Source organism: Lissotriton vulgaris, chromosome 4_1 (assembly GCF_964263255.1).
Source record: "Lissotriton vulgaris chromosome 4_1, aLisVul1.2, whole genome shotgun sequence".
Taxonomy (NCBI): domain Eukaryota; kingdom Metazoa; phylum Chordata; class Amphibia; order Caudata; family Salamandridae; genus Lissotriton; species Lissotriton vulgaris.
Window position 1 is genome coordinate 2,139,178,938 of NC_141691.1, and position 24,646 is coordinate 2,139,203,583.

Consider the following 24,646-nt stretch of genomic DNA (forward strand, 5'->3'; position numbering starts at 1 on the left):
GTGCAGAAAGAGGGAAGAGGAGTACAAAAAGAGGGAAGAGTGGTGTGAAATAGGGTTGAGGTTTGCAGAAAGAAGCAACAGAAATGCAGAAATAAGCAACAGAGGCGCAGAAAGAAGCAAGAGTGGTTTACTCACCATGAGTACCAATTTAATACCCACGTTTAGCAATAAGTAACAGGTGATCATTCTATTTTTGCACAGGGTCTTCCACCTCGCTGTAACACTTGTTGCTGCATTTTTGGTAAGGTTTGAGCTTTATGAGCTAGAAGTAATCTATTTTTGTTCATATCTGCAGATTATGCAGCAGATGATGGATCATATGGCAAATGCAGTAAATGTATAATTTTGCAAAAGTTTGTGCAGTCAATCACATAATTCCAGTGGCCCTGCTCATACCTCTGACTAGGTCCAGAAGTGCTTCTCAGTGGTTCCTTTATTTTTGTCTTATTGAGTTCATAGTTGAGCTTCCATGAAAATGAGGAAGACTAAATCTGAAGTTACCACTCCACAACACAGACTATCATACCACACAATTATTCTCCATAACACATAATCCCACTCCATATAATTCCTACACACTAAATACCACATACTTTCTATCGACATAATTTCGCTTCACAAAAAACTGCATAATTCCACAACACACAATCTACATCCACTCCACTCCAAGAAACATTATTAAAACACTTTTACATTTACAATACCAATAGGTCTAACTCTTGCAAATGCGAAACCTATTACAAAGCAAATGCTTCTTTAACCAGTAGTCGCGTTTGCAGAGTGGTGGAGAAAGGGTGCTGGGCCTCTGACCAATGCCTAGGAATTCCACTGTGTAGGACTTACAGGAGGTACCAGTAGGGCTTTTTATCCCCCAAAATTCCTCAGGAGTAAAGTGGACTTCATCCCCCATCCCGTAGTCTGCCAGGAGGCTCGTTTGCAGAGTGGTGGAGAAAGGGGGCGTTGCCTCCTCCATTGACTTAGCAATCCCACTGTGTGGGGCTTACAGAAGGTAACAAGAGTGGTAGTTGGCCCCAAAGGACATCCTTGGGGGCCAACTATCCCTCCTAATATCTCCAGTAAGTCCCACAAAGCAGGTTTGCTAAGTTCCTTTAGCAGGTCACGCCCCCTTTGCCCACCACTCTGCAAACTCACTCCCTGGCACGTTCTTGGATGGGCATTGAAGTCCCCTTTGCTGCTGAAGGTAGTTTGGGGCCAACTAGCCTACCTCTTACCTCCAGTAAGTCTCACACAGTGGGATTTCTGAAAAGTGGACACAGGTCATGCCCCCTTACTCCACCACTCTACAGACACGCCTCCTGGCACGCTCTTGGTTGGGGGATGAAGTCCCCTTTTGTCCTGGGGGCCCCTGGGGGCCAACTAGCCCTGCTGTTACCTCCAATAAGCCCCTTACAGTTGGTTTGCTGAGAGTGCCTATGGTCATGCCCATTTTTACACCACTTTGCAAATGCAGGTCTTGGTGCACTGCTGCTCGGGGGATGAAGTCCACCCTAGTCTTGAGGTCCTCAGGACACAAGAGGACCTCATTGACCCACTAGAATTGCACCAAGAGGTGTGTTTGCAGAGTAGTGTAAACAGGGGCATGGCCTTGGACCACCTCTCAGCAATCCCACTGTGTGGGGCTTACTGGAGGTACCTTGTCCGCTAGTTGGCCCCCAGGGACCCTCGGGATTCTAGGTGCTTTAATCCCCCAACTTAGAATGTGCCAGGAGGAGCGTTTGCAGAGTGGTACAGGGAGGGGCGGGGCTTTAGCGGATTGTAGCGGTCTCATCAAACATATTACAATTTCCTCTCCGCCAGGGAGACATGGAGGTTTCTCCTCCATGTCAACCCTTGCAGAGAAGAAACAAAGGGAACCTTTCAGGACCCTCTGAGCCTCCTTCGCGTGTGCATGCAGACAGGAGTGCATAACATGTGACCCCCTGTGTGCATGCACAAATGTTCCTGCATGGCATGGACTTTTCAGTCCATGCTGTGCAGGAAACTTGTGAGCCATTCCCACTGCTTTGCGTTGACTTTGATATTTATGTCCAGATATTGTACCACAATATTTTAGGAGGTGATAATTTTATCAGTGAACCCCACAGAACCTTAACCACAAGAAGGCTCATTTGAATTTGTGGTGCAAGCCTCGTAGTGTCACATGTGAGCTTTTCTCCATTGACAGTACTGGTAAGTGTTTGTTCCACTAACAATTGTCTTTCCTTCTTTGACCGCTGTGGTAAATGCTTTTAACAGTATTGTCCACCCACCAGCATTTCTCCATTCCTTAATGTTGAATGTTCAACGGTCATAACGTGCTTAAGGTTTTAGCTCCATTCACTGCCATGGTAAATATATGAAAAGTAATTATTGCATTTATTTGTGAACACCTTGAAAATGTATAACTCTGGTTAGATGAAATACATCGAGTTTATTTTGATGCCTTTATTTATATAGAAATGCAATATGCTTTTCTGAACTGGTGTCAAGGTGTTGTTTGAGTTATTACAATTACTTGTGCACCATAATGGTACTGAAAAATGCTTTACACATACTCCTCCAATAAGGCCTGAATGCTCTTTGCCATACGATCAGCACTGCGACCTCTGGCCCTGCTCGCAGGCAGGTTGCTCCCATCGCTGCTGCACAGCTCTGCCTGCATTGTTTTTACCTAAATCTTGTATTTTTCCCCTCTGCCTAACTTGCTTTCTTGCTCAGACTTCTTTTTAATCTTCTGTGACTGTACTTGCTTTCTTGCCCAGACTTGTTTTTATTCCTCTGTGCCTGTACTTGCTTTCTTGCCCAAACTTGTTTTTATTCCTCTGTCCCTGTACTTGTTTTCTTGCCTAAGTTTGTTTTTCCTTCCTGTGCCCAGTCTTCCCTCGGCCCCTTCCCATTTTTCCCGCAGCTGCGTCCCTGAACCCTGCAATCCCATTTGCCGCCACGCTCCCGCCTCACAGCTGCTCCTCCCTCCCACATCACCTCATGTGGAGGGCGCGCAGCGGCCGCGCTGCTGGTGCACCAAAGGCGTGCCTAAGGCAAGTCCGTCTGCACCCGTCTGCCCCTGGACCACGCCCAGCGCCAGGCACCCTGGTCCCAGCGAACGCCACGACGCCTGACACTGCTAGAATGCCAGAACCCTCCACGCACTCAACACCGGACGATCACACACCTGCTTCCTGGCCGCCCAAAGGGCACCCACGGAGCTTTCACCTGCCGGAACTGCAGCTTCACAAGCATCTGCCCCGCCATGCTGTCGACCAGGAAAGAACCCAACCACCTCAGATGCATCCTTCTCAACTCCGAGTCTGCCTGCAAACACGCTGTTGAACTCTGGGACCTACTCAACTCAACCTCCCCAGATGTCGCCTTCATGACGGAGATCTGGCTGAACACCGCCTCGGCATCCGACATAGCCATAGCCGTCCCGGAAGACAACAAGATCACTCACAGGGACCGCACCAACGATGCAGGAGGAGGAATCGCCCATGTCCACAGGAACACTCTCAGAGTTTTGACCAACACCGACGACACCCTCCGCACCGCCAAACACCTGCACTTGCAGATCCACACCAACCCCAAAAACACCCTCATCTACAGGCCCCCCGGACCCCGACCACAGTTCAGCGACTCCATCGCCGACTTCATCAGCACACACGCCCTCGCCTCCATGGACTACATCCTCCGCGGGGGACCTAAACTTCCACCTCGAGAACAACAACAACACCAATTCCACCACCCTGATCGACAACCTAGCCAACCTCGGACTCAGGCAGCTCGTCACAACACCCACCCACTCTGCTGGTCACACGCTTGACCCATCTTCTCCGCAAGCCCCCACGTCTCCATCAACCACACCACCGAACTCAACTGGACGGACCATCGCTACATCCACTTCACCTTCAAGAAACCCACCACGCACCACCGCACCCAACAGATGCCTCGCTGCTGCTGGAGCAAATTCACCGAAGACCAGCTAACCACCACCCTTGCCCAGAACCCACCCGCCGAACCCACCGACCCCGACACCGCCCCTGCAACCTCAGACAGTGGACCAATGACTGCGCCAACACTCTCGCCCTGAACAAGAAACCCTCCAAGAGTCACACCAACAAGAAAGCCAGCTGGTTCACTGAAGACCTCGGGACCTCCAAGCAAACATGCCGAAAACTGGAGAACATCTGGCTCTGTGAATGCACACTAGATAGCCACGCAGCCCACAAGAACGGCACCCGCAGACACCATCACCTCATCAGATCCGCCAAATGGGCCTCCTTCAAAGACCGCCTGGGCAACAATGTGCACAACAGCAAAGAGCTCTTCAACCCCAGCTCCAACTTCAATGACGTCCCACCCTCGCAAGACCTGTGCAACTCGTTTGCCACCTTATTCCACCACAAGATCGCAGACATCCACGAAAGCTTCAACGCCACGACTGCCCCAAAAACCACCGAGACCCCTGCCCCCACAACCACCATCCGCACCAACCGTCTGCTCACCTGGACCAACAACAACGACGACGACACCATCATGATCATGAGCACCATCCACTTCGGATCTCCGTCAGACCCATGCCCACACCACATCTTCAACAAAGCCAGCGCACCCGATCTCAGGAAATTCGTCAACACCTCCTTTGAGACAGCAACCTTCCCGGAGAGCTGGAAGCACGCCAAGATCAACACCTTACTCTAAAAGGACCTCAAGAACTTCTGGCCCATCTCCCTGCTCCTGTTCCCGGCAAAGGTCATCAAGAAGACCGTCAACAAGCAACTGACCTGCTACCTCGAGGAGAACACCACCCCCTTTTGTACCACCTCAAGGAGAACAGCATCCTGGACCTGTCCTAGTCCAGGTTCCAAAGCAACTACAGCACCAAAACTGCCCTCATCACCACCACCAATGACATTAAGACCCTGCTGGATAACAGAGAAACAGCGGACCTCATCCTCCTGGACCTGTCAGCCATCTTCGACACAGTCTGTCATCACACACTACGAACACGCCTCCACAAAGCCGGGATCCAAAAGAAGGCCCTGGATTGGACCATCTCCTTCCTCTCCTGCAGAACACTGAGTGTCCGCCTCCCCCCTTCTGCTCCAAAGCCACAGAGATCATCTGCGGCGTACCCCAGGGTTCATCCCTCAGCTCTACTCTGTTCAACATCTACATGGCACCGCTCGCCCACATCGCCCGTTGGCATGACCTCAACATCATCTCCTACGCCGATGACACCCCGCTGATCCTCTCTCACACCAAGCACCCCCACACCGCCAAAACCAACCTTTACAAAGGAATGAAGGCCGTCGCTGAATGGATGAGGAACAGCCAGCTGAAGTTGAACTCGGACAAGACGGAGGTCCTCATCCTCAGATCCACCCCTTCCGCCTGGGATGACTCCTGGTGGATGACCGAACTGGGAACCGCCCTAACACCCACCGACCACACACGCAACTTTGGGATCGTCCTCGACTCTACTCTCTCCATGACTTAACAAGTCAACGCCGTCTCCTCCTCCTGCTTCAACACCCTCTGCATACTCCGCAGGATCTACAAGTGGATCCCCACTGAAACAAGAAGAATGGTCACCCAGGACCTCGTCAGCAGCAGGTTGGACTAGGGAAACACCCTCTATGCAGGAGCCTCGGCCAAACTCCTGAGATGACTCCTACTCATCCAGAATGCCTCTGCACGCCTGATCCTCGACTTCCCTAGCTGCAGCCACATCACACCCCACCTGAGTTACCTGCACTGGCTCCCAGTCAACAAGAGGATAACCTTAAAGCTCCTCACCCACCCACACAAGGCACTCCACAACACCGGACCAATGTACCTCAACAGATGACTCAGCTTCTACACCCCCATCCGCCAGCTCCGCTCCGCCGACCTTGCCCTCGCCACAGTCCCCCACTTCCGAAGAGCGACCTCTAGCAGCAGATCGTTCTCCCACCTCGCCGTCAAGACCTGCAATACCCTCCCCATCCGCCTGCGGCAGACCCGGGACCTGCTGACCCTTCAGAAAACTCCTCAAGACCTGGCTGATTGAGCAGTAGCAGCATTCCCCACCCCAGTGCCTGAGACCCTCACGGGTGAGTGGTGTGCTCTACAAAGTATATGATTGATTGATTGAAGGAATATTGCTGTTGAATCTAAGGATCCTGTCATGTGTGTTATAATAATATTGCATTGTAAGGCCTCCCATACAAGCCACATAATGTTCCAAACTTGCAACAAGACCTCTAGGGTGAGCCGCTCAGCCTGTGCACTAATGTTTGATATAGGCCATAATAGGATGTCAGAATAGGGGGTTCTGGGTAGCTAACAGCAACCTGTCCTATTCGATGTGGTCGCCTCAGGGACAGATTAGGTGTAGCTGCTTATTGACCATTAGTCTCCAAACCCCTAACTGCCCTAAATCCAGGATTTAAGGGACACCCCTGACACCAGAATATCAGTTTTGATTGACTAACTACTTAGAAGGGCCTGAAGGAACTCTGCATTACAGACAACTGGGCTTTGTCCACTGCACCAAGGCAAAAGAGGGGTACTCTGCCCCTGAGGCAATAGCCTTGGAACAGCATGAACAACCCTCCTCCTTGGCTTAAACTCGTCACTCTTGACCAGAGGGACCCTTGTGGAAGCCAGAAGTATTTCTCAAACTCCCCTGGACTGGTGGCACTAGTCCCGAGCAAACTGCGGGTAAAATTGCGGGCAGGATCAGAGGTTTTACTATCCATCAGGCCTGCCCCGGGATCAACAAATACCAGGTGGTCCCATTTCTTCTCAGAGTTATTGTCCTGTCTGTCTCCAAGTTTCAGACCCTGAAAAGTTCCAGAAGGATTTCTGCATCTTTTACTGCTGCCCAGTCTTGCTGGATGCCAATCTGGTAACTGACCCTCACACTGATCGCTTCAAGGGCAGGGCACACTATGCGGCCTGCACCCTACATCTGCAACCCAGCCCCTGCTGAGATTTTACATTCCTTTGTCAGCACCGTGGTGTAAATGGTAAAACCAGATCCAGCCCAAGTCTCATTCAGCACCACTGACAGCCTGGACAACTCTGCACCCAAACCTCACAGACCAGGTAGAAGTGAACTGACTGTTGTGATCTGGTATTAAGGACTGCACTACTTTAATCCCAAAAGGGTTCCATGCAACTCACTTTCTAAGTGCTGATTTGCAACTAGTGATTTATCTCCATAGACTACAATGCAATGTTTAAATGCCAGTTCTGTTGTGATTTAATTTTGCAGATTTTTTCCGAGTCATGTCAATTACTTATCGTCCATATTGGATCTCTGAAATAATTAACACAGGTTCCTCAAGTAAAGCCTGACTGTTCTTTGCCACACTCCCAGGACAGAGCTCAGGATTTACATCTTGGGGGTATAGTGACAGCATTACATGGTGAGGACTAACCCCCACACCACGAATGCCCCACTTTCCCGCAGCGCTCAATGTCTCTGATTTCAGGGACCTGGGTTACTGTTCCTGGAGTAAGTGCATGCTCAAATATTGGCCCCTGTCCTAATGTTGCAAAAACCACACAATAAAATCACGCGGGCTCTGAGGCCTTTAGAGAGCAGAGGATCAGGCTGGTGCCCACCTCACCCCACCCTGAACCACGTGAAGATCAATCAGGGCTCCCACCAACAGCTTAGGAAGCTGCCCTGCCCATCAATACCATACTGCCCCTGTACAAAGGACTCTTCTTGGCCTACAGGTCCTGTTTCACCTATTAGGACCAGATCATAAATGAGAACGTTAAAATGATTTGATGAAAACGTGTGACAAAAGATCCTGTGAGTCTGGCAGGTTATTCCCCTTTGCAGGAGTTTAACTTGTGAACCTTGTTAAATCATGAGGGGATACCAGATTGAATTATTAATTCAAGCCTGGCAGAACTAATGAGTCCTCCTGTTTTGCCCTTTAGGTAACTTGTGTTGCTCCATAGTTTGTCTCTGTAAAACATTGGGGGATATTCTCAAGAATGTACAATAATCATCACCAAAAAAGGTTAACACAATTTTTCATATCGCCGTCTATCGCCAGAAAATAACTCTGTGTTAACGTCCTATTCACAACACAGCGGTAACATGCGATAGTTTCCCGACAATGCATCAAATGTCTGCGATAAAATACAGGGACGGCGATAAAAATCTAAACCCGAACGGGAAAAGGTGGCGATGTGCCCAACTGCGATAAAAAAATCTGCGATAAGCAGCGCCAGGCCTGCAAGTCCTACAAGTCTGGCATGAAAAATCACTATAAAAGCAGCAGCAAAAAACACAAGCAAAACAAAATCAACTGCGAAGCACCATCGAGATAGCTGGAGCAAGTTCAGAGGACAACCAGAAACCCACAAGCCCCACGGAGGACCAGCCTAGGACCTTGGGGTCTTGGACGGGGAAAGAGAAGAAGAGGAAGACACGGTTCAGTCCGCACATTCTGCAATTGTGTGGCTGAGGAGTCGTGCCGTTTTTGGAAGGTCAGCTGTCTTGTTCTGCGCTGCCTCGGTTGTAGTCCGGGGTGGGTGTGGTCCCGGGGGCATTGGGGTGGTGGCGATGGGTGTTGTGTTGTGACCCTCTTGGGTCACTGAGCTGCATGATCAGTGTCTCCATTACATGTGACGGTCTTCAGATGGGGCTCTGGGCTGGGCTCCCTTTTATAATTAGGTTTTCATCCTGCTTAACACCAGTAAAAGACAGGTGTTAAATCCCTGCTGCTAACGCGCCTTATCGTCTGTTTTTGGAGCGCATCATGGATCTGGCTGGTCGTTGAGAATATCGCAAAGTTGCGTTTTCATGTGTTTTTGCACGGGAACGCCTAATCTGCATATCATTAGCGTTAGCTGTCGCTCTCATCCATGACAATGTTTTTTGCAGAAGCTATCGCTGGAAAACTGGCGATATCGCCAGTTTGCACCAGCTTGAGAATAGGGCGATTTATCTATTGCCACTTTTGCAGTGCTAAAGTGCCGATAACTCGGCAATAAGTCCTTGAGAATATGCCCCATTGTGACTTCTATAGGTCTGTGAAGCTCAATTGCTAGTTAATGTGGTGAGTACATAACCAAGGGATGCAGAAAACATTACAGCAAGGAATGTCATTTGAAAAAAATCATTTTCTGATGGGTTTAGTCTAACAGCTTTTTATATAAACAAGGGGGACCCAAAAGGTAGCTAGGGACCAAGGGTATAAGTCATTTGAAGAAAACAAAGGTCCTAAGCAAAAATAGGAATATACACCAATGAAATATAGAACACGATAGGTTACTATATATTTTTCCTGTCCAGCCGGACCAGGAATTTATTTTAACTGAAATCACACAATATAATTGAATCCAAAGAAAGCAATTACTTAGAGTAGGGCACAGTCCTGTACGATACTAGCTAAAGAGACACAGTGGTAGAAAAGGGAATTATGGAAATACAGAGAGAGAACATTTTCAGGCAAAGAAAGTGAGCAACCTGGACACTTTTTAAATCAGTGTAGGAAGTGTTCTCCAGAGTAGAGCATACACAATGATACACAATAGTTACATGTATGTCCACTTAAAAGAGTCGACGTTTCGATCCATTGCTCAGATTAGTACGGATCATCATCAGGAATAAGAACAAGATTATATTGCCTGGTATAATTAATACGCCGGTTTAGAGAAAGAACAGGGAAGGAAAAAGGACAATAAAGTTTTTAGGAAGGCCAAGATATGAGAAGTCAGCATTTTAAATGTTTGTACACTTTTACAGTACTCGGAGCCACAGTGAGCCTATTGGTGTTGCACCTCTTGGAGGGCATGTGGACAGGTGAATCGAACCGTGCAATCTACCTGGAACATAAAGTGATAACACATTGTGACCCCCATTGTGAATTGATTATGGATCGATTTTACCGCGTGAGCGAGAATCGCGATATTTAATTCAATTTGGTTCTAGCCTAAAGGTGCGCTAGTTAGGACTGAGTCAATTGTGTCTCTTAACGGATCGGTCGTATATTCACATGCAGTGGCTGAAGCTGTACCCATATTGCTATAGCAGAGTTGAAAAACCATGGCCTTTCTCTTTCATGGGTAAAGAGACAGGCTTACCTCAATTTCAGAGGGAACACAGTGCTAAGGGTATGCGTGAGCAACAACCATTTAGGAGTGCTCAGGCACTGGATCTCAATTTGCTGTTTGAAGGCTTGCGCTGTTAGAGTATAAAAGGTAAGAGGGGTGTTTTTGGATAACCCATAGAAGATGTCATGGTTGCCAATACCGTTGATGCCAGGGGACCTACTAAGGTGATGGCCGATCATCAGCGTGTTAGGGACAAGAAGCAGCTCGGTATCAAGTTACTCGTTGCTGCATGCGGTCTTTAGTTGATAGAAGGTACGCTGTAAGGAGAAAGTTCCCGGGTTATAATGATCAGGATCGGAGCTCCGTGTATAGAGCGGGGAGTCATGGTCATCAAAGAGGGGACTTACCGGGGTTCAGAACAATGTCAGGGTCTGCGGGCCAAGCGCGGATGTGCAAAACAGATTATTTTAGGGAGGCCAATATTCTATCCAACAAGCTGAAAGACCGCGGCTACCTGAGAAGGCTAGTTAAGACTGCATCCAAAAGGGCATTGTATTGCCCCAGAGAGGCTTTATTGACACCGAACGTACGTGACAAATCAGAAAGGATAGCCTGTGTCACCACTTTCTCGCCAGTGTCCACACAAAATCAGAAAATCTATCCTCAAGCACTGGCCTACAATTAATGCTGGCCCCAATAATCTAGAGAGACCCCTTTTTGCCTTTCGGAAGAGTAAGAACCTTAAAGACCATCTAGTTAGAGCGGCCCTACCTGCCCCTGTACCTAGGTCAACCATTGAAGCGAACTGGGGCCTTTCCCCATTGTTGGGACATGTAAAGTGTGGTGGATGTAATGTTTGTGAGTATACAATTGAGGCACGCAATTTCAGTCACAATGATGTCACTGTTGAAATGAAATCTCTTTCCAATTGCAATACTAATAATGTTATTTTCACAATACTGTGCCCTTGCCCTAAAATGTACGTGGGACAGATAACTCAGAAAGCCAAGACCCGTATATGTCAACATAGGAGTTGCATTAAGTGCAGGACTCCCAATGCACCATTGGTCGAACATTTCTCTGAAAAGTACCATTCCGAGGATGATATTCGGTGGACAATTCTAAAGGTTGTCAAATTGCCGCAAAGTGGTGGCAACCTAGCTCAACTGTTGAACCGCGAGGAATTTAAGAGCATAATCCAGTTTGACACCATACGGACCGGCTTGAACAGGAGCGAGGACTGGACCACCTTGCTTTAATACGAAACCCACAGTGAACTTGATCCCAAAATGAACTCTATACCTTTTGAAATGGGCTAGACCGAATCTCTAGCTGGACAATGTAAACTGTACTTTTACCAACTGCCACATTGTCCAAAATGTGAATTTGTATAATAGCTCTGAATCTGTCTATACTCAATGTGATTTTAATTGAATGTCAATATTGGTTGCTATTCACTTGCGTCCTTTTTTATGCACAATTCTGCTCACTTCCCTCCATCACTCACCATTCCAAGATGGCCACTACGCTTGCATGCCTATACAGTTATGCCTACCACACTCCCCAAGCCACGCGGCCCAGACTGGTGATCACCTGACTAAAAACCCCAGGCCCTAATAATATGACTGTGCTTCATGTATCAGGCAGACCAGGCGGCAAGAGCACACCGGCACATCCGCACTCGGCCCGCAGACCCTGTCATTGTTCAGAACCCCGGTAAGTCCCCTCTTCGACGACCATGACTCCCCGCTCTATACACGGAGCCTCGATCCTGATCATTATAACCCCGGGAACTTTCTCCTTACAACTAAAGACCGCATGCAGCAACAAGTAACTTAATACCGAGCTGCTTCTTGTCCCTAATACGCTGATGATTGGCCATCACCTTGGTAGTTCCCCTGGCATCAGCGGTATTGGCGACCATGACATCTTCTATGGGTTATCCAAAAACTCCCCTCTTTCCTTTTATACCCTAACAGCGCAAGCCTTCAAACAGCAAATTGAGATCCAGTGCCCGAGCGCTCCTAAATGGTTGTTGCTCACGCATACCCTTAGCACTGTGTTCCCTCTGAAATTGAGGTAAGCCTGTCTCTTTACCCATGAAACTCACGGCCATGGTTTTCCAACTCTGCTATAGCAATATGGGTACAGCTTCAGCCACTGCATGTGAATATACGACCGATCCGTTAAGAGACACAATTGACTCAGTCCCAACTAGCGCATCTTTAGCCTAGAACCGAATTGAATTAAATATTGCGATTCTCACTCACGTCGCTCACGCAGTAAAATCGATCCATAAGCAATTCACAATGTGGGTCACAATGTGTTATCACTAACTTACCCCAGAAGGTAAGAGCCATGCAACTGCGACCCCGTCCCCTAACAATGCCCATGCCCCCAGAGCTAGCCATTTGATCATCCCAGTAATGCAGTCCATGCACATCAGAAACGCCCTATTTTATTTATTTATTTATTTTATGTAGTTTGTAGAGCGCGCAGCTACCCCCGAAGGGGTGTCCCGGCGCTAAAATCCAGAGTTACCAAGGGAAAGGGGGAGTGAAACAGGGGGAGCAGTAGAGAGACTAAAGTCCGGAAAAGAGCCAGGTTTTAAGTTTGGCTCGGAAGATGGATTCAGAGGGGCAGAATCTCAGCTCAATTGGAAGGGAGTTCCACAATTTGGCAGCAATGACACTGAACCCTCTGCCACCAGTTCTAGATAATCTAAAACGGGGCGAGATCAGGAGGCGGAGGTCATTAGATCTCAGGGATCTGGTGGAGCGGGAAATCGAGACCCGTTTTTTCAGATAAGTAGGTCCACAGTCGTTGACGGCTCGATAGGTGAGGGTGAGGACCTTGAACTGAATGCGGCTAGCCACTGGAAGCCAATGGAGTTCCCTCCGATAAGCAGAAACAGATTGACGGTACGGGATATTACCGATCAGTCTGGCTGCAGCATTCTGGACAATCTGCAGCCGGCCTATCAGGTACTGGGGGGCACCAGCATAGAGGCTATTGGCATAGTCCAAGTGGGACGTGATGAGGGCTTGGGTGACTGTACGGCGGGAATCCAGGGGGAGATAGGGAAGGATTTTTCTTATCATGCGCAGTTTCATAAAGCAGGCGGAGGTGACTTTATTTACCTGGGTTTTGCATGACAGGGAGTCGTCAAATTGGAAACCAAGATTCCGAGCCGAGTGAACGGGGGACGGGGCGGGATCGAGCGCCGTGGGCCACCACCAAGAGGAGGGGATGGAGGTTTTCTGATTAAAAAACAGAACCTCCGTTTTATCTGCATTCAATCTGAGGTGGTTCGCGGTCATCCAGACACTGATGTTGTTAAGGCATTGGCGAAAATTGACGAATGCGGAGTCCGAGTGGTCCCTGAAGGAGAACACCAACTGTGTGTCGTCAGCGTAAGAGACCACCCTGACTCCGTAGGACTCCACAACGTCGGCCAAGGGGGCAAGATAGACATTGAAGAACAGGGGGCTGAGGGCGGAGCCTTGCGGCACCCCACATGACAGAGGCTTTTTCTCAGACTTGAAGGGACGCAGCAGTACCCTTTGACTTCTGGATGAGAGGAAGGACTCGATCCAGCTGAAGGCAGTGCCACCAATGCCTATCTGCTTAAGTCGGTCAAGGAGGATGGGGTGAGAGACCGTATCGAATGCTGCGGACAGGTCGAGGAGAACCAGCATGGCCTCCTCGCCCCTGTCCACGCATTCTCGAATTGTTTCGGATACTTCCAGCAGAGCCGTCTCAGTGCTGAATCCGGCTCTGAATCCGGATTGTGATCCATGCAGCAGAGAATGGTTTTCTAGGTATTCCGTGAGTTGTAGCTGCACGGCTTTTTCCAGAACTTTGGCGGGTTTAGGAAGAAGGGAAATGGGACGATAATTAGCAAAAACAGTGGGATCTGCGTCTGTTTTCTTTAAAATAGGGATCACCAAGGCCTCCTTCCAGGTGGTGGGGAAGAAGCCATGGTGAAGGGAGGCATTCCAGATGGAGAGGAAGGGGCAGGCGAGTGAAGGCGCCAGTTCTCCCATGATTTTAGCGGGGACAGGATCAGAGGGGGCACCGGATTTGCAGTGAATAAGTAGTCTGATAGCCTCGTCCTGGTTAAGTTTGTTAAATGAAAGAAAGGACGGTGACTCTGGGGGACAAGTGGGGGAAGGCAAGGTGACAGGCCCTGTGGGGAAGGAGACACAGAGTTTATTGATCTTTTCAAGAAAGTAGTCTGAGAGTCCCTCGCAAAGAGCCTGGCTCGCTGTATTCTCGGGGGCCCTGGCCGGAGGGTTAATAAAGTCTTTAACAATGCTAAAGAGCGTTTTAGATGAATTTTTAGCTTTATTAATTTGAGAGGCAAAGTGGTCTTTCATCGCGCTTTTTTTTTGTTTAAGGAATTTTTTTAGGGCCGTTCTATATAGAAGTTTGGCTTCGAGGTCGTAGTTTAATCTCCACTTGCGTTCGAGAGCCTTGCATCTGCTTTTCTCCTCCCGGAGGGAGGTGGAAAACCAGGGAGCCGCGGGTCGCGACCTTGAGGAGGTGATGATTTTCTGGGGGGCGATAGACTCAATCGCTTCAACGAGGGTAGCATTCAACCTAGAGACATTTTCATCAATGTCCGAGGAGAGGTACTCCGACTGAAAATGGAATATCGGGTCCAAGGTGGCGCATGTAACCTTGTGCCATTTTCTTCCCAGCTCCTTCCTGGGGGCCATAGGGGCAGATTTTCGTCCTAGGGTGAGAGAGAATGGAATGAGGTAATGATCAGTCCAAGTAAGAGGGAGGGGCGGGAGGACAGAGATAAGTGGAAAATTGGCGAATATGAGGTCCAGAGTGTGGCCAGCCACATGAGTGGGACCTACAACTAATTGCTTGAGATTGAAGCTATCCATAGTTTCCAACAGGTTGGTTGCCTTCACACAGAGCGGGTTGTCTATGTGGAGGTTAAAATCGCCCAGGACAATGAAGTATTGGTGTTTAAGAGATAAGTCAGCCAGTTGGTGGATGAGGGCAGTGAGGGAGGGGGAGGTGACGGGGGGGGGATTATAGACTAGCGTGCCAGCCAGGATAACTGCCGCGGAGTCGGAAATGGAGAAGTACATGGCTTCAATTGTACCAATGTTAATGAGTTTGGTAAAGGTCAGCTGGAAGAGGGATTTAAAAATGACGGCTAGACCGCCTCCAGACTTACCATCAGCCCGGTTCAAGCATTTTATATCATAACCTGGGGGGATAGCCAGATAGATATCCGGAGAGGAGGAGTCGGTGATCCAAGACTCGGTGAGAAAGAGAATATCCCATTCATCAGACGAGATGGACATCCAGATGTCATTGGCATGCCGGGGAAGAGAGCGGCAATTAATCAAACCTGCTTTCACAATCCCCACAGGTCCCACAATGCCTATCACATTGTGGGACCTGTAGTGTGGCAATAGTTCCCTGATAGCCACACACAGCCAGAACTGTCAAGTGAAACATATCCCTAAAGCCAGTCAGGGAATGCAAGCCTGCATGCATGTGCAAGATTCACGTCATTAATCATGCACCCCTTTACATCACAGGTGCTGCAGAACCAGAGAGCACAGACTGTGAGGCACTTCAAATTGAGGAGACCCCAGAGGAGACTGAGGGAGAGAGCCATCCTGCCCCACGACCTGGACCGTCACACACACCTGCACCAGTACCACCACCTCCCCATGCAGATGTACAAGACTGCGTGCAATGTCAATCAGCTCACCGAATTGTGCAGGGGATAACGGCTGCAGTGAGGGAGAACAGACAATTCATGCTTTCGCAGCAGGACGCCAGCTGCTGGCCCGGCTATCAGCATATACCAGGTCGAACCACCTGAATGGGAATGCAACATCCCAACTGTCACGCCGTTCCCTGGCAATGCAAATACAAATGGTTCAATGCTGCCAGGATGTTGCAAGGGCCCTGGAACAGGTCACAACCACAGTCCAAAACCAGCAGGTGTGTGGCCATGGCCATGCAAGGGGGGGGGGGGGGTGATGAGCCAGTGAGGGCACATCCAGCCTGAGCAGCCTGTCCGTGCCGGTGGTAACAGAGCGGCGCCGCAGTACCAGGCCCAGTGCAGCATCACGGCCAGATACTGGCAAAGTGGATGTGGAAAGGCGACAGTGATTGACTGAACGTTAGCAGCAGTGCCATGCTCATGTACCAAGCACGCCTGCTCTGCAATCATGTGGGTAGTCATGTTTTTTGATCAAAAAAATAATTGATAGATCTTGTTCACAAAATTATAACATTTTATTTCAAATGCAATCCCTACTCATGTCATTATTTCATGTTGCGTGCATGAGTACAGTGTTGTGTGAGGGGTATGGGTGCACTGAAATAATTCAGTGTGATGTTGTTGCGGCGCCTGTGTCCTTCAGCAGGATTCTCCCTGCGCGCATGATGCACATGTGCAGGTGGGCTGTTGTACCCACAGGTATCCTCCGCTTGATAGCAATATTGTGGAGTATGGCACACACGGCCACGGTACAGCAGCAGACCTCAAGCTGGTATTTGAGGGCCCCACTAGTCTTATGTAGGATGCGGAATCGGCTCTTTAACATCCCAAATGTCAATTCAAATACATTTCTTGTGAGAATGCGCGGGGCATTTTATACCATTCCTGTGGTGTTGCAGGGTTGAGGTATGGGGTGAGAAGGTACTCATGGAGGCCGTAGATGCTGTTACTTGAAGGATAGGAGCAGAGGGTTAGTGCTTGTTATTCGCAGCTACATGGTCTTGACGTACTGTATGTTGTCATGTGTACTTACCTAGGAGATGTCCTTCACCAAAGTCACCCCTGGCCAAGCGGGTGTGTATGCCGTTGTGCCTGAATATGGAAGAATCATGCTTGCTCCCCGGGTATTGGGCCACTATGTCGGTGATGATTGCAGACCATCTGGATGTTGAGTGAGTGGTTGGAGTTGCGGTTCCAGTACATGTATTCTGTCTCAGCAGGTGGGCAGATGTGGATGTGGGTACAGTCAATGCATCCAATTACATGGGGTAATTGCGCGGTGTTATAGAGGTCAAGCTTTGTTTGATTTAAGTCCTGTTGGGTGGTTGGGAAGGTTATGTAGTGGTGTATCCGGGTCAGCATGACGTTCCGTAAACTCCGTAGGCAGCGTGACAGTGTGCTCTGGGAGATCCCCCCTGCATATGAAACTATCCCCTGGAAACTTCTGGAGGCCAGGAGGTGCAGGCAGCATAGGATCTGGACATGGGTGGGCACGGCATTGGTCCTCCTTGTTGGGTGCTGCATCAGGGGGTCAAGGTCTCGGATGAGCTTGGTTATCATTGCCCCATTCAGCCTGTATTTGGAGTAGATCTCCTCTTCAGTCAGGCCCAGGAGTGTTATCCGCAGCTGGAAATGCGGTCCTGGATTCTGCGTCGGTTCCGAGCTGCAGCCTGGAGCCTCAGCCGCCTTGCCACGATGTAAAGACCTCCATTGTGAATGTCCTCATGCTCCTACTGTGTCTCCTTAAGTGTGTTTGTTTTCCCCCTCCGATTTTTCTTGTTAGAATTTATTATAATTTTGTTTTTCCCAATAGAACTTCATGGTTACCACCTGGTTTGACTTCTCCTGTATTTGCGACTCGCATTTAGCGATTTTGTTTTTTTTCGCAATTTACGATGTTTGATGAATTAAATTTGTGAATTTTTTGTGAATTCGCAAATTAATTCGCAGAATAAGGAGAAAATTGCTGCTACAGGTTCGCTAGGGGGGTTCCACATTGATTCTGCAAATTTATGTTTGCGAATTCGCAATTTACTGTTTTTCTGCTTGATGGATTGCTGGAGCCGTAATTGCGATCGCAATAGCTGTTTCGCAGCTATTGCGATCGCAATTTAGGTTGATGAATCTATGCGTATGCGTATATGCCATATGTGAACTGGCACACATGACCAGCTTGACTCATCTTTCTTCTCTTGAATCACAGCTGGACATAAACTCTAACTTACCTTCACAAAATCACTGGCTCTCAACTAGCTTCTCAAAGCACTTCTTTTGAAGGACTAGCCCTTAATGCTTAGCTAGCTTCTCAAAGCACTACGTTTGAAGGACTAGCCTTAATGCTTTACTAGCTTCTCAAAGCGAAGGAGTAGCCCTCAATGCTTAGCTAGCTTCTTAAAACACTACATTTGAAGGTCTAGCCCTAATGCTTAGCTAGCTTCTCAAAGCACTACATCTGAAGGACTAGCCCTAATGCTTAGCTAGCTTCTCAAAGCACTACATTTGAAGGACTAGCCCTTAATGCTTAGCTAGCTTCTCAAAGCACTACATTTGAAGGACTAGCCTTAATGCTGAACTAGCTTCTCAAAGCACTACATTTGAAGGACTAGCCTTATGCTTAGCTACCTTCTCAAAGCACTACATTTGAAGGACTAGCCTTAATGCTTAGCTAGCTTCTCAAAGTACTACATTGGAAGGGCTAGCCTTAATGCTTAGCTAGCTTCTCAAAGCACTACATTTGAAGGACTAGCCTTATGCTTTGTTAGCTTCTCAAAGCACTACATTTGAACAACTAGCCTTAATGCTTAGCTAGCTTCTCAAAGCACTACATTTGAAGGGCTAGCCTTAATGATTAGCTAGCTTCTCAAAGTGAAGGAGTAGCCCTTAATGCTTAGCTAGCTTCTCAAAGCACTACATTTGAAGGGCTAGCCTTAATGATTAGCTAGCTTCTCAAAGCACTAAATTTGAAGGACTAGCCTTATGCTTAGCTAGCTTCTCAAAGCACTTAATTTGAAGGACTAGCCTTATGCTTAGATAGCTTCTCAAAGCACTACATTTGAAGGACTAGCCTTAATGATTAGCTAGCTTCTCAAAGCACTAAATTTGAAGGACTAGCCTTATGCTTAGCTAGCTTCTCAAAGCACTACATTTGAAGGACTAGCCTTAATGCTTAGGTAGCTTCTCAAAGCACTACATTTGAAGGACTAGCCTTAATGCTTAGCTAGCTTCTCAAAGTACTACATTTTAAGGGTTGGCCCTTAATGCTTAGGTAGCTTCTCAAAGCACTACATTTGAACGACTAGCCTTAATGCTTAGCTAGCTTCTCAAAGCACTACATTTGAAGGGCTAGCCCTTAATGCTTTGGATAGAGTGCTGTCAGAGATGCTGAGATCTCGGGTTTTGGTGTGACACTCCCCGCCAACAGTGTCTAGCAAGTATTCAGAGGCCAAGGAACGCAAGGGTACTTGAACTATGTTCTTGGACACACAGGAACAGGGTGATACTACAAGCTCGCTGAATTGCCCAGTACCTCTTCTTCAGGTCTTGATATTTAGGGATTTGTCAAACAGAAGAGTCATAGCTTGGGGGTGCGGCGGGGTGGCACCCACATCTTAAAATAGATGTAATGTTGAAGCAGAGGTATTCACTGAAGAGTAATAAGAGACTTTATTCAGTAATGATCTCAGAAAGCATCCTTCTTTTTCTGCTGCAGTTATGGCTGTGATTTCATATCTCACTACTGTGATCGGTTTGTGATCTTCTTTGGAGAAGCCTTCTACTTCCTTATGTTGGTAATAACTGCAATAAATTCATCTGAGTCCCAACATACCCTTGCAGCCAATTCCAATAATTAATTTAACCATGAATTATCAGCCCCTGATGAGATGCCTGTGTTTCATTGGACGAGTCAATGTATCTTTTCTGTTTCCATGGAAGCAGCACTACAGCTCAGCCTATATTGCTCTCAGGGAGCTCCTCCCATGATTGACATCCTGTTGAGGGGGGCCGCTGTTAAAGGATTGGATACACAGTCAGGATTTATAAAGACATTTCCAAGGCTATTTACTGGAATGCAGTCTGCTCTTGCTGTGCCCTGTCTCCACGCCTTTGAGATATGATATTTGGCATATATAGTCCAAACTTTAGACACCTTGTTTTAACGTCATTATCTTTATTACACTCCCAATTACTAATGCATAGGATTTTTATTGTCTTCGTAGACTGGAGTCCCTCAGTGGTGTCAACCTTGGACTGAAAAATGTACCTCTGGTAAGTCTGGTGCATCTTGCTCACTCTCTCTCTCTCTCTGTTCTATATCACTTCTCTTTTCCTTATGCTTCTCTTGCTTACTCTGCCTTTCTCTGTTGTAGACTGCTCTCCTTTATTTCCTTGACTCTTTTTATTCATCTAAGGAAAGAAGAGAAAAAGTAAAATGTTGTAAAAAAAAGTGACATAATTTCCCTGCTCAAGGGTTTTGTTTTACTCAATTTTAGCATTTCTCTCTTCTTTACTTTCCTTTTTCTGAGGTTTTCCAGTCAATTGCTTTTGAATTCCTATAACTATATCCTTCCTGGTTGTTTTCTTCTTTTCTTCTTTCCTCTTTCAGTAATAAACTAATACCAGTTCTTTCTCCCCGCACTTGTCCACTCATGCCCCTCCCTATTTCCAGCCTTGGTTGTCCAGCCCCCCTGCTGCCGCAGGATTGTCCCTCTCCTGGCTCCATTGTCCTGTCCAACCCCCTGCCCAGCCTTGAACAGGGTCCCCTCCACTGCTGCCAAGATTCGCACAATGTCACTGTGGCATAACACCAAACTAAGGGGCCACCCTGCAGAATATAAGGTATACAGGGTCCCTAGCACCACAAGGGCTGCAGGGGCCTACAGTACATCATTGCATGGTCGGCACAGGATTCTTTCTTCCTCAGCAATTCAGCCTCTTTTCTCAACTTTTCCCCTGCATCTCCTCTTGTCCTCTCCTTCCTTGTCTCTGTTTCCTCCCTCTCACTCTGTGCCTCTCTTGTCCTCTCCATCCCTTTCTGTGTTTCACTTCCCTATTCTATATGCCTCCTCTTGCCTCTTCTTCCGTGTCTGTGTTTCCTCTTCCACTTCTCCACACCTCCGCTTGTCCTCTATGACTAATCCTGCATTTCCTCTTCCTCTTCTCCATGCCTCTTTTTGCCTTGTCCCTCCTTGTCTCTATTTCCTCTTCTCCACTCCTCTTCTTGTCCTTTTTTACCTTGTCTATGTTTTCTCTTCCTCTTCTCCATGCCTCTTGTCCTCTACCTTCTTGCCTGTGTTTTGTTTTCAACTTCTCCCGACCCCCTCTTGCCTCTCCTTCCTTGTCCGGGTTTCCTCTACCTCTTCTCTTTCCTTTCCTGTGTTACTTCTGCCTGTTTCCTCTTCTTCTCCTCCATGCTACCTCGTGTCCTCCTTTGTTTCCTCTTCCTCTTCTCGACGCCTCCTCTTGTCTTGTCCCTCCTTGTCTCTGCTCTGTTTCCTCTTCTCCATGACTCTTCTTGTCTTCTCCTACCTTGCCTGTGTTTCCTCTTCCTCTTCTCCATGCCTCCTCTTGTCCTCTCCTTCCTTGTGTCTGTTTCCTCTTCCTCTTCTCCATGCCTCCTCTTGTGTTATCCTTCCTTGTCTCTGTTTCCTCTACTCCAAGCCTGGTCTTGTCCTGTTTTTCCTTGCCTGTGTTTCGTTGTCCTCGACTCCATGCCTCCTCTTGTTCTCTCCTTCCTTGCCTGCATTACCTCTTTTCCTTCCTTGCCTGTGTTTCCTTTTCCTCTTCTCCATACCTCCTCTTGTACTCGCCTACCTTGCCTTTGTATTCTCTTCCTCTTCTCCATGCCTCTTGTCCTCTCCATCCTTGCCTGTGTTTCCTCCTCCTCTTCTCCCTGCCACCTCTTGTCCTCTCAATGCTTGTCTGTGTTTCTCTTCCTTTTCTCCCCGCATTCTATTTTCCTCTCCTTCAATGCCTGGGGTTTCTCTTCTCCACACCTCTTATTCTCTCCTTCTTTGCCTGTATTTCCTTCTCCTCTTCTCCATGCCTGCTCTTGTCCTTTGCTTCCTAATCTTTGTTTCCTCTTCTCTCCGCCTTCTCTTGTTCTCTCCTCCAATGCCTGTATTTCCTCTTCTCCTTCTCCTTCCTTGCCTGTGTTTCCTCTTCCTCTTCTCCCTGCCTCCTCTTGTCCTCTCCATGCTTGTCTGCATTTCATCTTCCTTTTCTCCCGCCTTCTATTTTCCTCTCCTTCAATGCCAGCGTTTCATCTTCTTCACGACTCCTTTCCTCTCCTGCTTTGCCTGTGTTTCCTCTACCCCTTCTCCACGCCTCCTTTTCTCCTGTTCTTTATTTCCTATGTTTCCTCTTCTCCACGCCTCCTCTTGTCTTGTCCTTCCTTCCCTGTGTTTCCTCTTCTCTTTCTCGCTCATGAACCTTCCCTGTTTTCTTTCCTTTGAAGGTTGGCTCTCTTATCGGAACTGTTACTCAGACCGTCACATCTGTAGCTTCGTAAGTATTCCCATGAGAGTAACACAATTGCACATATGATTCTTGTGACTCATTGTTTAGTGCTCTAGGTACATGTATCTATTTGGACCTTACTTAATATACCAAAAGCTCCCTTATATCAGGAATCTTCAGAGCCCTGTCTTGGTGTTCCAGATTACCTGCTGAACCCAGTAATTCATAAATCACACATTACTTTACTTCACTTTATATCCTCAAGGCCTGGTTTATCTTTATTTCATGCAACACATTGCAACAAGACAAGGAGATGTGCTGCGCGAAACAGAGAGAGCAGGAATGCACCATATTTACAAATATTTGGCATCATGCCACTCTGTGTGGTGGCTCAGTGAGGGCTGCCTAGCTCCACTACAGGCACCTTGTGTCGTGTTCCAAAGATCTCGGTATTGGAGGTTCGATTTGAGCATTTTCCTCTTTCTATGTGTGCTGAACAATGCAGGTCACAATGAGGAAATAAAGTTGTTAATGAAGTTGTTGGATAGGATAGGAAAGTCCCATCTTTTTATGAGCGGAGTCTCCGCAGTCGAAAAGACTCTACTCATAAAATCCCTTTGTGAATAGCAAACAATAGCAAACTTACACAAAAGTGTAAGATTAACTGTTTGAATCAGGCCCTTTGTAATCTCACATTTTATCAACACCAGCAAATTTGTGGTGCCTAGAGCGGTAGTCTGCATCACTGGCGGTAGGCTGCATCACTGGCACAAGTGCGAATGATTGTAATATTTCCAAGGTGATCATTCTGGACATGTGCATTAGGATTCCTCAATACTAATGGTTAATCCTCTGCTCTTCAAGACATTGAAGACATAGGTACTTCAGTTCTGTCCTTCTCACCTGTGTCCCAATGACTTATGGCAGTCATGCAACACGAGGGGACCAACAGAATTTTTTTCAGTTAGGCTTATTCAGATAGAGTAGGTTTTGCCACATTAGCATATACCCTTAACCTGGCCCCATAATTATCCTGTTACAAAAACTCCGCAAGATAAATTGCTCAGAGTTCCATCAAGGGCTTCATCCCCAACTTACCTGAAAATCAGAAAAGAGCAGTACGAGCTTTGACACATTTCTCCTACTAAACTGCTGTTTCCAAGTGGCACTGCAATTAAAAATGACCCCCAGGTATGAGAATGCATGCAGATGTTTCAAATCGACATATTGAATACTGGAACATCCACCTCTGGGATTGGTTGACCCATGGATCATTAAAAATGACTTGGCAAGATGGACTTTAATCTCCAATAAAGGATGCATATTTATTCATGAAGCCCAATTAAATGTTGGCCTTTTTTGCTGTTGTGTATTTCAAGGGCAATTGTCCCAAGTTAGGACAGTGTTCAAGGTGCCTATACCTCTCCGAATCCTTACAGGGGGCTGCCAAAATATGACATTGTTCCACCCACTCTTTGAAAAAGAAAACCCTGCTGTAACAACTCATGTCACTGCAATTGTCTTTCTTATAAATGGGTAAAATTAAGGATTGTGACCAGATACTTAGTCTCTTTATTCTACAAGCTTCCTTCAGAACATCTGTAAATGGTGCCACCCGGAAATCAATATTAACCGTAAAAGGATCCGTAGGGGAAAAAAATATCATGCACCCCATACCAGACAAAGGCAATAATTAATCAAAGAATATGATTTCTGCATTCAACAATAATTGACAAAGTGAGTCATTGAAATTTCAGCTGGCGTACTCCATGTGCACCCAGCTTTTGTTATATCCATCCCTTGTTAAAAGCGTATCCCAAAATCCCCAACTCTCTTTCTTTCAGGACAGCCAATAAGATAAGTCATTGTGCTCTATAGAGGAAAATGCAAAAGAATAGACTTGATGGAATGATCTGCAAACGCTGCCATAATTAAAGTGCCCCCCAATCCTCTTGCATCAGTGGATGACAGGAACAAAGAACATGGGAAATGCAGATCATGAGGCAAAGTTACTGGAGAAGTGGAGCACCGACGAGGGCTCGGTCCTCAAAGTTACTCAAGAAGTGGAGCACCGACAAGGGCTTGATCCTCAAAGTTACTGCAGAAGTGGAGTACCGACAAGGGCTCGATCCTCAAAGTTGCTGCAGAAGTGGAGCACCGACAACGGCTCGATCCTCAAAGTTACTGCAGAAGTGGAGCACGGACAAAGCTCGATCCTCAAAGTTACTGCAGAAGTGGAGCACCGACGAGGGCTTGGTACTCAAAGTTACTCAAGAAGTGGAGCACAGACGAGGGCTCGGTCCTCAAAGTTACTGAAGAAGTGGAGCACCGACAAGGGCTCGATCCTCAAAGTTACTGCAGAAGTGGAGC

General features: G+C 47.6%; 1 pseudogene across 1 annotated transcript in view; it reads left to right on the forward strand.

Moving 5' to 3' along the window:
- LOC147725244 (nicotinamide N-methyltransferase-like) overlaps positions 1-24,646 on the forward strand; it is a 95,014-nt pseudogene that overhangs the window by 35,444 nt on the left and 34,924 nt on the right. The window contains exons 3-4 of the transcript XR_015310133.1: positions 20,038-20,086; positions 22,275-22,324. The product of XR_015310133.1 is annotated as a nicotinamide N-methyltransferase-like (transcript). The remainder of the gene's footprint in view (positions 1-20,037; positions 20,087-22,274; positions 22,325-24,646) is intronic.